General features: G+C 34.6%; 1 protein-coding gene across 14 annotated transcripts in view; it reads right to left on the bottom strand.

The window, feature by feature from the left end:
• Window positions 1-13,549, bottom strand: part of LOC143255764 (uncharacterized) — a 78,810-nt gene that overhangs the window by 59,921 nt on the left and 5,340 nt on the right. For 4 of the 14 annotated variants that reach the window (XR_013030824.1, XR_013030823.1, XR_013030828.1 and 1 more), the window contains exon 3: window positions 12,379-12,478. The exons of the other annotated variants lie outside the window; for them this stretch is intronic. The gene's annotated coding sequence lies outside the window, so the exon portion shown is untranslated. The remainder of the gene's footprint in view (window positions 1-12,378; window positions 12,479-13,549) is intronic. 14 annotated transcript variants of the gene reach the window in all.

Genomic DNA, 13,549 nt, shown 5'->3' with positions numbered 1-13,549 from the left:
GGGAAAGCAAAACACATGCCATTCCTGTATGGAGTTCATTCCACACCTAAGTAGCCTAGGGGCATTTTCACTTCCCTCTTCACACACTACTTTTAGGCTCATATTTTATGGGTTGTCTAAACCGAGTATGCTTTCTGACATTTAGCCAAAAATGCTAATTTTCATTTCTTCCTGGGTTTTACCAAAGCGTAAACTGTTTAGACACTCTCTCCACCACCACTTAGATTTCCTATGGTCTACGTCTACCAAGACATTTCGTTCCATGAGGAATAATTACAAGGACGCTGAGTTCCTTAGCTTCGAAAATATTTGTTTACTTTACAACTTAGTAAATAAAGTCATTATAGTGCAAACTGTTATCCCTTTTAAATATTGAACTAAGGATAGAGATTTCTGGATTTCAATATCTAGTAACTTTAGTTATTAGAATCAACACCTCGATTATTAATGGTCAGTTAATCTGTATAATAATTTTCACTACTTTGGCAGAACAAATAAAAAGCCACTAAGGAGTGTAACTTACATCGTAACTTTCTTAATATTATTCGTTTCAAAGACTTTTGAGTGATAAGTCTCAATGTTTTAATCGCTTTTCATTGAAGAAAAAATCCTTCTTTACGAATGCATAGTTTACAATTCTCCTTCAAATGTGCCTTAATGGAAGAGCTATTTGCTTAATTCGATTTATAGAAGTTAGTTAATAGAATTCTACTGCTCAACTTACAGCTTGAAATTAACTGAAAGCAGTAGTAACCCGCTTTTGAAAGAGAAAGTTCTCTGGTCTATAAATATATATCTGCCAAATTAATATTCACATTTACTGGTTTTATTGTGGAATTTGCAGCGAGCCAAAAATACAAGCATTTTATTTCTCAAGTGAGTGATCTAAACATTTTACAAATAAACTATTACTTGAGTTCGGCAAAAACTTAACGACCTGTGTATCTTTTATATAATTTATGGCCAAAGAGACTTCGATCTCCATCTGTGATAGCCAGAAAATAGTTGAGAAAATATATCCTTGTAATTTATATCGTGACACACGATCAAATAAAAAAAAAAACCAAAAGAAACACGCCTAGCGACCAAGTCTTCGTACAAGTAAACCTAATGACGTTTATCAAAGGACGGTTGAAAAGACCAGTTGATTAGCTTGCTAAGCGAAGTCAAGAGGCAAATAGTTTAGTTTCTGGGCGAAACGAACAGGTCACTGAACTGCGCTCGTCAAGTCTGATTGGTTAAAGGCTATTGTAAGACAGCCTCCCATTCCATCCTTCGTGGCATTTCGAGCTTCCCCCCTATCCCTCCCTGACCTACCTGGGAGATTTTCCACTTCTTATCAACTCTAAAGATCTAAATGTACTGATTCGCCAAGAAGCAGGTATGATGGAAAATAACAGTATTATAATGATATTTCATTCACATACATAACATAAAATATTTAACAGATTAAAAATTCGCGTGGAAGTATTGATTTAGATATTAACGCTTTTCCATTTTTTTGTCTTTCAAAAACACTGAATTTTAGTAACATAACCTTAGAACATTCAACAAGAAAATTTTAGTAAAGTGAATGAAATCAAACGAGAATTTAAAATCAAATGGTGTATAAAAGTCGCATATGTCAAGACAAATATGATTCTCAAAAGAAACAGATTGAAATAAGAGAAACCAACACAGACAAAACAAGTATTTCAAGCAGAAAATACAGCAGGAAACAAAACTTTATCTCAAAGGTATGTTTGTTTAAAGACTGCACAAACTCGTAATGGAAAATGTCTGTAGGAAACAGCAGCATGGAATAACTCACTAGAACAATTTTCGTAGACAGTGAAACAATGAAAACTCCAACGGACAGTTTTCACTGATTTCATTAATATTCATTACTCAACGGAACGATCAATTAACATATCTCTGTTGTTGCTTTCTACTCGTGTATTCCATTCATTTTGGTGAGGTAATTTATTTCAAAAAGATAGAATCCCACTGCTACCAAATTTGTAAGCATTGATGACACTAACTAATCGTTTAAGTCTGTCTTTTCTTCTACCAGAGCTTCTACAGATATTTTCATAAAGTATCCTAAGCTCATATAATATTTAATCGTCAAAAGAAGTCATGAGAATTATTATATTTTTATTGCTTTGTTGTATTGTCGTAAAATTAGTCACGGGAAGATTTCAAGAACTGATGTAATCCTAATCCGTGATGACGAGAAAACCCACTTGTAGAGAAAAATGTATATGTAAGAACGGCTGGTATGGATAGAGAAATCACTATGTAGAGGAGCGAATGACGTTTCGACCTTCTTCGGTCATCGTCAGGTTCACAAAGAAAGAAAGAGATAACTGACCGATAGCTGACCCCATGTTTGAAAGGGGTTGTGTAACTGAGTGTAGGAATGTAAAAGGTGTGCTTAGATGTTTGATTATATTTATTAATATAGGTATAAAGGTGTTCCTTTGTATTGGTTTATTTTGGGCTTGAGTTGTTGTATAAGTAAGGCTTCTTTACTTTTGCCTTTGTTTATGTTTTTTCTTTATTTAGTATTTGGGCCAGCTTCGATGTCATATCTCTCTCTGCAAAAGTCCCAACCGCTGAAGCCTGCACGATAGCCTTAGAACTCTATATCCGAGACCCTAACCCATAAATAGACATTCCCAGCAACCAATTAGCAACCCTCATAGAATTCACCACGATGAAGACAAACTTCATGTTCAACAACCACAACAATATACAAAACAAATGGCCTTAAGCATGGGCAACCCAGTATCACCAGTTCTAGCCAATATTTTTATGACACAAGCTGAAACACAAGCAATTAACACAGCATTACATCCACCACTATACTGATACAGATATGTAGAGAACACGATTGCGGGATTCACATCTACAGAACACACTTAATTTTTTCAGTTACATTAATTCTATACATCCCAACATTAACTTCACATGTGAACAGGAAGAAAGCAATCAAATATCATTTCTTAACCTCAAAATTACAAGAACCGATACACAATTCAAAACAGAAATCCACCGAAATATCACCTATACTGGATTATACATTTCTTGGGACTCAGCACATGAAACAAAACAAAAACTCAACATACTAAGAAATCAAATAAACAAGGGCATAAAACTATGCTCACCAGATAAAATCAACGACGAATTAGACAAAATAAAACAATACTTCATCAACATCAATAAATTTCCTCCACAAACCGCAGAAAACATTATACGCACACACCGACATTGCAACTCAAATAAACACAACACAACCATAGAAAATAACTAAATAGTAAATGAAGAAACAAACGCAAAATTAAATAAGCTTTACTTATACAACAACTTAAGCCCAAAATGAACCAATACAAAGGAACGCCTTTATACCTGTATTAATAAATATAAGCCAACATCTAAGCACGCCCTCTACATTCCTACACTCAATTACACAACTGCCTTCAAACATGTAGTCAGCTATAGGTAAGTTCCCTCCTTCTTTCTATGTGAACCTGACGATGACCAATGAAGATCGAAACGTCGTTCGATCCTCTACATAGAACTTTCTCTACCCATACCAGCCGTTTTTACATTATATAATGTAATCATATTTATTATGGGCTGAAGTAAATTTGTCAATTTACTACGATATCTTAAAACATTTATAGATGAATTCATTTCTGTGTGTATGTTAAGGAACAGACTATGTAGTGTTTTGGACAGTTTCTTCATCCTTTACATGCTAAGACGTAGATATTTCACATGATATTCTGCAAAATAGCGGATAAGAATAGGGGTCTATGACCTTCGCTGACGTGATAGTAGGTGTTTTCTAGAAGTACAGTTTTTAACTATAAACATTTCTTTTCATAGACATATGGTGTCAGAATCTAAGAACGGTGACAATCGAAATATGCAGCCAGTTTAGAAACTGTGGCTGTGAACTGACAGTGACAGACAGGAAGAAGAGACAAACTTGAAATTGGCCCTTCCAGGTCTTTAAGATCTAGATCTCGATAGACGAATAGTGACAAATAGAGTGGTTTGGTCTGTTTTGAATTTCGGCAAAGCTACACAAGGACTATCAGCGCTAGCCGTCTCTAATTTCGCAGCGTAGGACTAGAGGGAAAGCAGCTAGTCATCACCACCCACCACCAACTCATGGACTACTCTTTTACCAACGAATAGTGGGAATGACCGTCACATTATAATGCTCTCACGGCTGAAAGGGCGAGCATGTTTGGCGTGACGGGGATTCGAACCTGCGACCCTCAGATTACAAATCGAGTTCCTTAACCACCTGGCCATGCCAGGCCAAACAAAGAGTAAAGACTTGTGGACAGTCGTATAAGACTGATTCTCAATTAACCCATTCTTTAAACAGTGCTTAGGATTTGAATAGCTTGAACCGTCTCGTTGAAAACATCATAATATATGTTGAATGATAACAGTAAAGCAGTCTAAAGACATAAAATCATGACTCCGGTAGTGTTCAGAACAGTTAATAACTGACTGGAAGCGTGTAGTGTTGTATGTACTGTGAGTCATGTTTCATTTCACTCTGTGCTGAGAGTCGAGTAATTACATGAAGAAAATTGAGAATGAAATTAAGTAACTTGAAAAGATGTAATGGTTAATATTATCATAGTGGAATTGAGTCTTTTTATTCCTTTATAATGTTCATAATCGAAGCTACAGTGTAATGGTGTGGTTAATATTATCATAGTGGAGTTGAATCTTTTTATTCCTTTATAATGTTCATAATCAAAGCTACAGTGTAATGGTGTGGTTAATATTATCATAGTGGAGTTGAATCTTTTTATTCCTTTATAATGTTCATAATCGAAGCTACAGTGTAATGGTGTGGTTAATATTATCATAGTGGAGTTGAATCTTTTTATTCCTTTATGATGTTCATAATCGAAGCTACAGTGTAATGGTGTGGTTAATATTATCATAGTGGAGTTGAATCTTTTTATTCCTTTATAATGTTCATAATCGAAGCTACAGTGTAATGGTGTGGTTAATATTATCATAGTGGAGTTGGACCTTTTAATTCTTTTATAATGTTCATAATCGAATCTACAGTGTAATGGTGTGGTTAATATAATCATAGTGGAGTTGAATCTTTTTATTCCTTTATAATGTTCATAATCGAAGCTACAGTGTAATGGTGTGGTTAATATTATCATAGTGGAGTTGAATCTTATTCCTTCATAATGTTCATAATCGAAGCTACAGTGTAATGGTGTGGTTAATATTATCATAGTGGAGTTGAATCTTTTTATTCCTTTATAATGTTCATAATCGAATCTACAGTGTAATGGTGTGGTTAATATTATCATAGTGGAGTTGGACCTTTTAATTCTTTTATAATGTTCATAATCGAAGCTACAATATAATTCCTCGTTTCCACCATAATGTATCTGAGTTCTTTCGAGATGTTGATGATGAACTCGTTTTGTATATTTCTATTGGTTGAAACTGGCCTGAAGAACATGTCATAACTTTAATCACCTTCTTTGACAAAAGCAGTCACCAGAAGCCAGTAAGTTTGTGGTATTTGGAATGGAGTGGAACCTCACGCTTACCAGCGTTATCTGCGAACATCTGTAAAAAATATCCATTAACGAAAAAACTACGATCGAACTACAGACACACATCCTGGTGTTTGTGAGACTCCCAGTATAAATTTTTACTTTGAATAACAATGGATCAATATGACACTAGATCTTTGTTCTAATAGTTTAGTAGAGCACTTACTTATATAAATGCTTATGAATTACGACCTTAATTTGTGTAAAATCTCTCTGGATAACCAAATAAAGAACATTATTCGACATATTCCAGGATCACTGTTTATATATATTTTAAAACAGTAAAGAAAAGCTACTGCAAAAACGTGTTCTACATTTATTCCTAGATCCAACTCCAATTTGTCATTCTGCTAAGTTAAGAGTTAGGAACAAAACAAACCATCTTCAGTAGAAGCGAAAGTACTATATTCATCATTTACATTCACTATCTGCTGAAAGATAATAAAGAATGTTTCATATGTTAAACAAACAACTATTTACATAAGACGCTTTACGACTAAATAATATATATAAGTCTAAATCCACATTTATTGAATACCGTTTTAATAACTCTTTTGCGTGAACATGTTCCATTACCTCATATTGAGGCAGTAATGGACTTGTTTTACTTCTAATAACACTTATGTTACATCAAGATATGTAAGGACATTATATATATGTATGCAGAAGCAACTGTTCTTCATACAGTAATATTGAATCAGATTTTAGATGTAAAATGTTCAATCTCTACATCAGTAACTGCAGGACTCTTATTGATGTAAATTATGTTATGAAAGAGCTGTATATCACAAAGAGAAATGAAACACGATTTACTTAAAACTTATTGAACCACTTAACGCCTGAGTTATTCTTACAACAAATGTATTAGTAAAACTATATATAACTTCCTTTAAGCCGATATGCTCTGAACCTTTTTTATAAGTTTGGTTGATTTTAAGTAATCTAGGAAAAAGAGTTTTATTGTAAAAAAAACACGAACAGTAATAAGATGTCTGAAACATAAGATATTAAACAAGCAGTTTTGACGTAGTTTATGTAGAACAACTCTCTATACATGAATCGCTGCTGAACCTGTCATTTTCGAAACGTTTCACAAAACTAAAAAAGCAGAAAAACGAAACTAAACTGATATCTGTATAAAATATTGTATCATCAACTGATGACCAGTCTTATTGAAAATCGAACGACCAACCACAAAGTAATAATTCTATATCAAAAACGTTGTTGATTACATCTGTATTTTAGCACCTCCATGCTCCAGCTTGTCTCCCAGTTGGATAGCAGTAAGTCTAAACTTGCAACGCTAAAGTCCGGGGATGAATTCCTGGCGATTGACGTAGCAGACAGCTTAAAATGGCTTTACCTTTGACATAATCTCCTAAAATAACCAGGTACATTAATCACCACAACCTATATAAGCTACTACAGTACCACTATACCTTTCTTACTTTAGCAATGCGAATTTGAAGTTTAAAAACGCTATCGTGTTCAAGACAGATTTTTATGAAAACCATATTTACATACAAACTTTGTAATTGGCATACATATGCAAGGCACTACTTTAACTACTTTAAAGCCACTGTATTTAATCTATTATTGTTATTGAACAACTGTTAGCACAACCAACTACAGAATTTATGTTTAAATACACTGTTGTTACACTTTCATTAGCTACTGTAGAACAAATAGATTCACCCATCTCTTTGCAACACGATAACTGTCGATGTCTGTATTCATTATGTATTTAAGCGTCTGAGTAATAAATATTTGCTTAAAATTCTACTGTGTATATAGGACTACTATCTACATAAACCACCTATTATGTACCTAAACTACTAAACTGGAGGATAATCATACTTTACGAACATTTTTCCAGGTCCCATGCAGTCCTTGAAACTTTCTCCATTGTACATTGTGTTCGTTTTAATTGTAGTGATTATGCAATTTTCATAGCAACAAGTTGTTATGAAGAACAGGGAGACTGTTTTAACTCGCACATTTTAAACAAATTCACACGAACCGTCTGCAGCAAATAGATGTCGGCTTCCGAAACCTCATTTAAATTGACTACAATAGGCATAATTGCCCGTTGAAGATTCATGAAAAGGGGGAATATGAAGGGCACATGGTTGATAAGGTCGCAGCATTTTCAGTTTCTTCTGCAATCTTCCTCATGCGAGTGACTGGAAGCTTGGAAATTAAAGTCTTTATTACTTTCAAATTCTTTTTTAATTATTATCGTTTTGTTAATATTACCAGTAGCTCGCCATATTGCACTGCAATGACATTTTGGATTAGATGTCTTTATTTCATAAATATAACTTTCACTTTACAAAAGAGTATTGCTCCAGATTAGTGAAGGATGTATTACGGTAGACCTATGTCCATTTTGTGCTTTCTTGGAGAAGTGTGTGTGTGTTTGTGTTTTTCCTTTAGCAAAGCCACAACGGGCTATCTGCTGAGCCCACCGAGGGGAATCGAACCCCTGATTTTAGTGTTGTAAATCCGTAGACTTACCGCTCTACTAGCGGGGGCCTTCTTGGAGAATAGAGACGGTTTTATTCTATAGAATGTGGTGTCATTCGATTTCAAAGTTTTTAAACATTTCACTATATTACACTGTTGAATGATAAAAAATTTAACATGGACAAAATATATAGTTACTAAAGTGTTGCCCCATCCCAGTAGTACATCCGTATGTCTGCGACCTTAAGCGCTATAAAACGAGTTTCGATACCCATATAAGAAGAACTCAGATAGCCTTTTGTGTAACTATGGGCTTAAGCACAAGAAAACTAAACATGTCATTCACGAGACCAAAGTTTACATTTGTGATGACTAACCAATGCAATATGCATACTGTTCTTATAATGTGATTAATTCCTACTATAACCAATGTCTTCATAAGCACAGGTTGTCCATATAACCTACTGTACTTTCATTAAGTCAAATAACGTCTATTGTGTATATAAGCTACTGAAGAATGTCTGTCCATAAGCATATCTGATCTATATAGAAATCCATCAGCGTCTATATAACTTCCACTATGTACATAAGCTACTGCCACCATCCACAAAATACCACATGAGCAAAACACAGCTGTATAATAAACATACACTCCAAGTTACTGCAGAACAGTATATTATGATCCACACCTCCATAACTGTAATATATTTTCAAACTAATGTGAGAACTCAAAACTTGTAACTTCACAGCTGAGAAGAGTTTTAGTTATTTTGTGTTTTTTCTACTCAGTTGCATGGTAGCAGTATTTTTTGAATATTACTCCTCTAATAATGTAAATATGGTAGCATTCTGAATAATGTAAAATACAAGGATGATTTGGGTCTGATTTGGCTTTGTTTTTTTACGTTTAATTCCTTATTAAAACGTGTAAGTTATTAAGACAGAGAGACTTAAAAGCTTCGTGTGGAAGTTGTTTTAAGTTTTGTTCTTAAAATTAACTAACAATTATGTTTCCCCATATTCGTATCATTGTATCTCCTGAACTTGTCATCATCTGTTGCGATTTGTTAGTGAAAACCAACATGTGTTCTGGTACTTGTAACAACAATTCAATAATGTATCTTATTTTGATGTTTGTAGCTAACTGCTTTCATTTTCACTACTTTTCGATCTTAGTTTGGTGAATAAAGCGTGTTTGTTTGTTTATTTGGGGACTGTATCATCACTTGTATCATTATTGTACTTAAACACTTTTCATCAGGGTAATCAGACATGCGGTTTTGTACGATATTCAGGACAGCATTTAACTCTCGAATGTGAATATCTTAGCACAGCACATGACCAGATAATATTTTGTACAAAATAAGTGCAAGAAGTGTAGAACTCTTTGATATAATCTTCTGGTTCTCTTTTTTCTTTACAGAGTATACATTATGTAAGTTCTCTTTCGAAGAAGAGTTTTCAGCTGGTCCGTTACTATGGCATAGGATCTAAGCCATGCTTTCTAGAATTCAATCTTGAAAGTGGAGTGCCTAGGTACTCTACTTAATTCTTTAAGGATTATTGATTAGTTCTTGAGTGAAAGTGCCAAACCAGACTATAAGTGTTTCTTCACTGTTCACCAACATCTTGTTGGGACTTGGCTTTATGATAGAGAGTTTAAGTGCTAAGGTCTTGAGAAGATATTTTTTGTGCAGCTTCACTGTCAGCATCCAACTGACATTATTCTAACAGTTAGGCTCACAGGAATATGTTGTATTTGTTTGTTTATTTAGAATTAAGCACAAAGCTACATAATGGGCTATCAGTGCTTTGCCAACCACGAGTATCGAAACCCGATTTTTGGTGTTGTGAGTCCACAGACTTACTGCTGTGCCAGGGGGGGCGAATATGTTGAAGGTGGAAGGACTTTGATAGTAGATGTGATACTAGTGTACTTAAAGCCTGAAAATAACGTAGTGAATGAGGGGACATTATGCGGCACTTTTTCATGAGTACAAAACTGCTTGGTGCTCACCAAGAACAATCTTGAGGTATTTAGCTACAAGGAATTATGGTTGACTATGTTTTGGTATCTGCAAAGCACAATATTTTTAGAAACAAACAATAATCTTTCACTGTAAGTTTGCAAAAAGAAAAAAAGAGTCACAGTGCTAAATCTGTATAATCATTAACATGTTTAGGTAATTCTGGTTTAGAGCTAGTGTGTGTGTGGCATATCACAATATTCCAGTTAGCAAAAACACACAAATCTACTTATTAAAAAGGGTACAGATAAGAGACTTAAACTGAGATCCCTAAAGGCTGCTACACAGAATACTCGGTTAAAGGACCAAATAATGAAGTTTATCTTCAATGGTTCAGCCTTTGATGTAAGTATTTTATCTCAATAAGTCAAGCTGAGAATGTATAGTGATAAAAATTCACTATATGTTCCACCAGGTAGAAAACAAACCTTGTGTTTGGCAGATGATGAGACTTAAAGGCATTGTCATACAGAGAACTTAATTGCATAGGTAAATAAGCCACAAACCATGGCTATAGTGGCTCAACAGTAAGCCTGAAGGCTTATACTGCTAAAAACCGAATTTCCATTCCTGTGAATGGTATAGTACAGCTAGCTCATTGTGTAGTTTTATCCTTAACAACAAACAAATAAAATCATCAAAGCTAAAACTAAACTAAACTAACGTGGCAGGGGTTCAGTTTAGAGAGAGAGAAACTGAAGAGTTCTCTCTCCAACTGGGGTGTTCAGGAACTTTGTAGTTCCTCTTCGTCCCCTTCGTGGATTGTTATTAGGATTAAATGGTGGGTTTTTTATTATTATTATTATTTTAATAAATTAATTATCGTTATTATTCTTGACTTTTTGGGTGGGGAATGTCTCACTAAATGGTCTTTGGGTGGAGGCAAAGGTAGCAGTGGAAAGAAGGAAAGGTCGGGACCTGTCTCGAAAAGAAAAGTTGGTAGATGTGAACATGAATGTAATTCATTCAAGTTCAGATCAAATCAAACGGCCTGATTCTGGGTCGGGCAAAAAGGTTGCCTGGGCTGGGATCTAGAAATCCAATGCCTGAAGATTTTGATGTGGGGGGAAACGGGAGTACCCCGAGAAAACCCACTTTCACACGACAGGCGCCGAAAGTTTTGCCTGTCGTGTGCCCTGTACCTGAAAAAAAAAGGAATTCATGTTAATAACATAGTTTTTATGTATTTAGACTCTTTGTTGAGTGGATTGTGATTCTTGAAATATGTTGTATGGTGATGTGTATTTTGTTGGTGCACTTGATAATTTGTGTAGTGATGCCGTTAGTTTGTTTCTGTTTTCTGCTTTTCGATAATATTTCATAGAAAGTTCTGTTATTCTATCTCTTATAGTTGGTAAATTACTAATTTGGTGTAGATAATTTGTTGGTGTAAAAGATGGTAAACTGAATGCGGATTTTAATATTTTGTTTTGTTGCACTTGGATTTTCTGGAGTGTGTTGTTTGACATATTGTATGTTACTTGACATCTGTACTCTATTAGTGGACGGATGTAAGCCTTGTATATTTGTATAATGGTGTTCGGTGCGCATTTTGATTGTTTACCAGTTATAGTCTTTAGATATGAAATCCTTTTCTTATTGATGAGTGTATATTGTTTATGTGTTTTTCCATGTTAGTTTTGTGTCGAAAGTGACGCCAAGGAATGTGATGTTTTTGCTCATGTTAATGGTTGTGTTTCCAAGTGATAGATTTATTTTTTCTAGATTTTTTCTTTGCTTTTTTAGTTTTCTATAGAAGATGATTGCTTGTGTTTTTGTCGGATTTAACACGACCCTCCACTTGTTGCTCCATGTTGAGACGTTGTTTAGTGATTCTTGTACGCGAGACATGGCCATTACTGGGTTTCTGGAGGTGCTCCAGATTGCGATGTCATCTGCGTATTGTGAATTGTGTGTGTATGTTAGATTTGGAAAAGGTATGTCACTGACGAAAATCATGTAAAGAAGTGGAGAGAGGACTGATCCTTGGGGCACTCCTGCCGTTATATTAAATAATTTGGATATGGTTTTATTGACTTTTTACTTGTGCTGTTCTATTGGTTAAAAAATTTGAAATCCATTTGACTATCGTAGGATTTATTTGTAGGTGGTTTAGTTTGTATATGATGGCATTGTGCCAAACGCTGTCGAATGCTTTTGTGACATCTAGGAATACCCCGATGGTTACTTGATTGTTGTTGTAAGCTTTGTATATTGATTCGGATCATAATCATCAAAGGATTATGAAGTAAGTCTTTATAGCATCACTCTAAAAGTAAGAATCTTACTTCATCAAAAGCAGTGTGTGCTGCAATGAAGTTCTAAGTGGTGACTTTGGAAAACACTAAGATGTGCCATCAGTAGAGTTACCTCTTGGAGACCTTGCATCTAATAGGGTAAAGAAACGTAAGTTAGATGCTGTAGCTCAACAAAAATGAATATCGTTTTGATCACCTACGCTGTAAGGCTTACCCTGAACAGTGTTTTGGCTTATCTTAAGAAATTTGTTACTATTCCAGGAAAAAGGATATTAAAAATACGATTGCTTACATCTCATTTATCCCTCTAACATGGATAAACTGTTGGTTTTATCCTAGTATCTGACAGTAATAAAAAAGTTTCCATGCAAAATGTGTGAGCTGCTATGCCAGTTAATTTAAACCACAGTTGATTTTATGTTAAATAAGCCTGTGAAGAAATAGTAGATATACACTACCAAAGATACTAAGTGTTTATAATAATGCATAGACAAGAAGTTATTGATGATTACAAAAGCTGTAAGAACTTAAAGTGCATCATCAAAGCTAGAGCTCAAGCCATTAAATATTGGTTTTGATTTTACCAGTAGAGGTCAGCAGAGCACACACAGCCATGGAAAATCTTAATTCAAGCATAAGTATTTTAGGAAAGGCTTTGTAGTATGAGTTATTGACAAGATTTGGCTATTATATGGATGAATAATAGTTCTGTGGACAAGCCATCAAATGCCAAGTGAGGTTAAGGCTGGAAGAAAATTTAATATTCTTCTATTACATAAAGATGTTTACACCACTAATGCAGGGTTGTTATAAGCAAATGAATGTCAAATTGCTGGTTTATTTAGTTGCAGGAACACTGTGTGAAAGAGTAGTAAATGAAATTAGCTTTGTTACTAGTGTTACTTTATTCATATTACATCCAAGAAAAAGTATGTAGCTTCCAGAGCACCTTTAGTTGATGGTAAGATATTATAATAGTCTCTTTCCTAGATAGCTGAGAAGTCTCATGGAACTGGTAACAGAGTATGCAAATGTTTGTTCGAATGGGTAGAACAAGTTTAACTCAGCCTCTATATATGATGTTAAAAATGCAATTTCAAATAAATGTTGCTCGGATTCCTTTAGAATACTAGAGATATAGATGGTACTCTAATAGAAGTGAGTGTTAAAAGATGGGATTATACAGCTACCAGAAAACATA

This window comes from Tachypleus tridentatus, chromosome 7 (assembly GCF_004210375.1).
Source record: "Tachypleus tridentatus isolate NWPU-2018 chromosome 7, ASM421037v1, whole genome shotgun sequence".
NCBI lineage: Eukaryota > Metazoa > Arthropoda > Merostomata > Xiphosura > Limulidae > Tachypleus > Tachypleus tridentatus.
Note: the sequence above shows the minus strand (reverse complement) of the source record. Positions and strands in the feature narration are given on the sequence as shown.